Source organism: Rhea americana, unplaced genomic scaffold (assembly GCF_003343005.1).
Source record: "Rhea americana isolate MKP2758 unplaced genomic scaffold, rheAme1 scaffold_2, whole genome shotgun sequence".
Classification (NCBI taxonomy): Eukaryota; Metazoa; Chordata; class Aves; order Rheiformes; family Rheidae; genus Rhea; species Rhea americana.
Genome location: NW_028186149.1, coordinates 6,692,341 through 6,697,971, shown reverse-complemented (window position 1 = coordinate 6,697,971; position 5,631 = coordinate 6,692,341). Strand labels below are relative to the sequence as shown.

Below are 5,631 nucleotides of genomic sequence, written 5' to 3'. Positions count from 1 at the left end.
CCGCGCGCCGCCGGGGCCCGGCGAGGCTCGGCCTTTCACCCGCCCAGCGCCCTCGCGTACGCTCCCGCGCGCGCCCAGGCGCCAAGGCTCCCGCAACGCAAGCAAGGCTTCAAGCAGTTCTTCCGAACGTCTGTGTACGCGCTGGATTTTCAAGCAACGATATGCCTTTAAAACACACTAAATGGCTGGCTTATCCCAAGTCGTCGGAAATCCAGCCATCACCTCAGTGTTCACCAGCGCAACAACGTATTTCTCAGCTGCGCACTGTATTTTCCCCACAGCAGAAACGACACCAGGTACATTTAACTTTACTATTACTTCTCGCTTTTTTTTAATCCTATTAAAAATAGATCATCCAGAAACAGATCTTGYGATATTGGATATTTTCTGACTAGTTCAAAAACAAAATGCTTTCTTTAATCCTATGGAKGTTAAATGATGAGTCTCATTAAACAGAGGGAGAAATTACTTTGTTATTAGAACACATGGAAGGGATTAGACTTTCCAAAGCCCCACAAGAMGACCCCAAGGGCCAGGTAAGTCTGCCTGAGTTGCCACCATCCCTTTCAACTTAACCTGGTGCTCCCTCTAAAAGGTAACACTGGTCACTGCACACATTTCCTAGCACAGTAGGAGCTTGACAGGATTTTATCTAATTATTTATTTATCTATATATATATATATATTTATCTAAGCCATCTGGCACATATAATAAAATCACTGCAGTAGAAACAGGAAATAACCAGCTCAATATATAGACGTCATGATTCTGCAAGGATTTCTGATAAGTATCCCACATATTCCACCAATTTATTAAAAGGAAAATGTTTTAAGTGAAATACAAAGAATTAGATAAATGAGACTAATTATTATAAATTGGAGTTTCACAATTATTTCTTACATGTAAGATAGAAAATTGATATACCTTTGAAGATTTGGTATTCAGTAGCAAAAAACCCCAAAAGAATCACTTTGAGTATACAGCAACTATTCCCTCTCCCCAAAAAGCAGCTCCCAATGATGCCACACTTTCAGTTTCTCAGTAGGCTTGTATAATACACCCTCCAAAAACCTATTTATGGACTGCGAGCAGTTTCACAAAAAGCTTGTTGCCTCTCAGGCCATGCTGCCCTGCCCAGACTGACTTCATTTCCTTCTCTAACACGGTCCGGGTTCAAACAAGCAGCTCAGCTCTCTGCGTTCCCTAGACAGCTCTGGAGCAGCATGGCCTCAGATTCAAACTGTCATTAATTTTGCTTCCCAAAGATCACATTTTCTTTTAACAAGAATAATAAATTCTCGTAAAATCACAGAATTTCTAATAGAAAGCGAAGAGGTTTTTTAAAGGTTCTTCAGCTGCTGTGGTTGGCATCCAATGACAGGATTTTTTTTTTTTTTTAATCAAAAATACAGTAAAATGTCAAGCTTAGGTTAAACCAAGTCTCATTAGACAGCTGGGTAATTACACACCAAGCACCTTCAGTTTGAAGACAACAGCAGTAAAGTTGTTGTACATTAATTGTGAGTTGTCATCACAGAATTCCAGTAACTTTCATTCAAATAATAGGGCAGGCCCCCAAAATAGAAAAGCAACCAAAATATCTCCTCCCTCTTTTCTATTAGATTTTTAGAAGACAAGAGAGAGCATGCTATAAAATATACTATAATGTTTGTTGTCATTTACAGATGTAATTCCTTGATAGTATATTTTTAATTTCTACGCTGGCCTTACTGTTCTGAGCTGCTCAGATCCTACCTGGAAATGAAGTGGGATGCTATGTCTCTCTCCTCCTGATCAACATAGCATAAAACTCTCTGCACATGGAAATTAATGACTTCCACCAGTACACCACTAGGCAATACAACTCTGGAAAAACAAAGCAGTTCTCTACTGAGACAACTGGCTACTGCTTAATTTTTAGAAAATTCATATATCACAGGCAATCGTTTGAAGTAGCAGTATAGATTATATAAGTAAAACAGCACTTCTTTCAGGGAAAATACCCTAATAAGCACAGAAATTTTGGAATACTGTTATCTATTCGCTATTATACTCTGTTTTTTTTCCCGTACGTTTCTCTCATCATGCACCATTAATATACACCAGAAGTTTGCCCTGGTTAGTGTCTGCGTTTGCTCATTTGCACTTCCAAGGACTCGGCACACAGCGAAGGGGCAGACAATGCACGTTAACACTCTGCCTTCGGAAGCGAGGCAGCTGCTYGCAGGCTGCCCAAAAAACCCAGAAGGGGCTTCCTGCGATGCTGGGAACTGCTAAGCGTTTTTTTGTTTTATGCAGTTCCCTCTGACACTTCCTTAAGTCAGTCTGATGCTTAGAAACCCTCAAACCAAACCATTTCAAGGAGAGAGTGACAGAACTGAAGGTCAGCTCCCRTGTTCAGCTTACACAGTGAATTTCATTTCTACGGTGAAAATTGTTCAGTGCTTCCTTTTATCGTCATAAGGAGTATTTCCATCCACTTTAACTGAAAYTGGATTAGGCCCTAAGTTAAGAGCAAGCTAGCTGGAGCTAGCTGCCCCAAATTTGAGAGATTACAGACAGGGAGGAAAAAAAACAGTAGCAGCAAAGATACAAATAAATAAATAAGTTGAATACAACTGTACAAAATTCACAAAGAAATCCCCAGGGGACAATGCAAAATGCTCTGGGAAAACACAGCACAGAACATACTTCTGGAAAAAAACAAATACAACCAAGGGGAAAAAAGGACGAAGAGGAGGCTTATGCACAATATCTCATCTGCTTTGTTAATTTTTGTATGCAGATGAGAATTTCTGCTGGGGTTTGTTTTTACMCAAACTGAAGTCTAACACTGAAGTTAGCTGTTCTGCCAGCAAAGATAAGTCAAGTGTGTTCTAGGACTAAGCAAAGCATTCTCACTTGTCCTTAATTTCAGAAGAAAGCAGATTACACTCAGCACAAGCTGATGCATGACCTGGCTTGTCCTTACTGGTTTTTATGGGTCAGCACAAGCACATAAATGTCTATTCCTGGCCAACAGTTACCAAACGCAACCAACTACTTATGCATACCATGTACCGGGTCTACTATCATTTACAAGGCACACAKCAGATTCTACTAAATTTGTTTTCAAAGTCAGAAAACCAAAGTTTTCAAAAATTATCTTACAGTAGGACTACTGATCTGTCACTGATAGACTTCCAACTGGGCAAGTAAAACAGAGCTCACAAGCACAAGATATGTTTAATAAGAAGGCCTGTGATACAACCACAGAACAGATTTTAACTTGTACTTCAAAAATGATGCTAATACTTTCAAGTAGAATTTGTATTTGAAATCTCAGTGGGTGCAAGAATATAAAGCACAGTACAGGATAAGCCCATTGCTCACAATTAGCTTGTGAATGCTCTTATTCTAGAACTTAAATACAATTTTCCTAACTTCCTAATTGACGAACATCAGTGTACAACAATAAGGCTGTCTATATGGTCACCGAGTTTAAATAAACACATGCATGAATAAAAGGAATGGGATTTTCCTAAGGCTGGCATGACTTCTGGGAAAACATACAMAGTTAATTTTTGACAAAAACGAATTTAGCTTGGGAAAACGATGGTTCCTGTATACTATTTCAAGATATCATATACATGTGGTTGGGACAGAAGGCACTATTTTTACTCTGGCATGAAGTGAAGCAAAATACGAAGGCTCTACAGTGGATGTTAACAAAACCAGACACAGAGGGGTACAGCACAGAGCTTCACAGTTTGAAATAAAAATATGGTCTCACTTTCTCGGACAATATTTAAAGAGTTGTTGACAACTTCTCTGCATCACTGGCACTCCAGCTATTTACATATTTTTTACTAACTTAAAAAAAAATCATACAAATACAGCTATCTGCAGAATTTAGATAAGCTGGAATGGGGACTGACAATGAAAGAGGGGTAAATGAGCTTCTGAGATACTTATTTTCAGAACACGCACTGGTAGAGTCAATAATGATGCACTACAGACTCACACCCTACCTCACCTGCCAGCAAAACATACACGTGAATACCATAYGTTAAGTGTGAGTTTTAAGTTGGATGCTCTGGTACGTTAAAAAGCTGTCCTGAATGACAATCCTGAATGTGCCTGCCAGTACAAAAAAACGTATGAAAGTCACTCTTCCCGTGCCTACATATGGTTTTAAAGAGGACAAGAATAGCCTGTTGTGTGAGAGTAAAGCACAGAAGCAATCTTGATCACCTTAGTCATCCAGTAAACCCCCTATTGGAKCACTATACTCTGTGCTCGTTCTGCTTTTTTGATTGGACTGTCTACCTTTCCCACTCCAACCTTAAAGCCATTATTTACGTTACTTGACCGAGGATGAGGTCTGTTGTTGCTTCTTGCTAAGTGAGATACTGAACTCGATTAAACAGCAGGATGGTTTCACCTGGGGACAAGCAGGTAGAGGGGGAAGGATGCAAAAACAGTCTCTCCCAGGGGCTGTACCAGTACCCAGGTACCTACACTGGGGCAAGTCTTCTTTGGGGACTAAAAGAAGCACTGAGCAGTTCACTGTAACATGGCACCAAGACAACAGGACACCCACATTTCTGGGGCAGTCTCTGACCAGGGATTTAACCATCCAAGGAAGTGAATTCCAGCTATGATAGGGATTGAATATAAAAACAAAAATGAGTATTTCTGATTAACCTTATATGTCTTATATGAACATTGTAATTCCCTAATAAGAACATCCACAGAGAGAGGTAAGAATAGAAAAACTTTCCATAGCATAACTCCTTGCATAGACAACTTGGGAACAACTCAACCCTACCGTTGYCCTTTTGACCACGGTGCTGATTTTCATCCCTTCTGCAATTACAGTTAATACAGGTACTTGTCTGTGACATAYAAAGATGCATCATATCCACTAGGGTTTTTTTTAAGCTTTCTTTAGGGCGTGCAGGCATGTTATGTTACTTCCTTACATACAGTCTCTCCTACACAAATAGGAGATGTGGTCAATGAAGCCTGCTGAAAGGACTGTCCAATCTGACTTGTGCCGATGCATTTTCAGGATGCATTTTCAGCGTGCCGTCTACCACAGCTCTGCGGGCGGGCTCCACAGATAAGGTGGACTGCTTGTGCCAGAACAAACAGGCTGTTTCCTTTCCCTTTCTCTTCTTAGACAAAGAGCTAGACTGGGGATAATTCAGGAGCATTTCATGAAGTGGCTCAAGGATCTGGATGACGTGCCTTGCAGTAGAGCAGACTTTGACTTCACAAGCTTGTTGTTTGGGGGAATTCTGCACTGTACTGCAGTGCTCACATCAGGTGACCCCAAAGATCCCTACTGCCCTCAGTCTACGGTCAGCCACCTTTTTTAGATATTTTGCACCAAAACTAGACAGAGGAATAAAACCAAAGCATCKCTAATGCACAAAACAATCGTTTCAACGGCTCTCAACTCGCAGGCTTTCCCACCAGGAAGCCCTGCAGGGCAATAACCTCCTCTGGGAACAAGCTGCCGTGCAATACGAGGCCAGCAGGATCAGAGGACCGCCCGTCCAAAGCGGGCGAGAGCCGGCGCCGCCCGCAGGGCCCGCACGGCGGCCAGGGGCGCGGGCCCGGCCCAAAGGCGCAGCGTCACCCGG

General features: G+C 41.6%; 1 protein-coding gene across 1 annotated transcript in view; it reads right to left on the bottom strand.

Annotated features, from left to right (window-relative positions):
• LOC146596652 (unconventional myosin-Va-like) overlaps positions 1 to 5,631 on the bottom strand; it is a 31,439-nt gene that overhangs the window by 23,681 nt on the left and 2,127 nt on the right. The gene's annotated exons all lie outside the window — the stretch shown is intronic.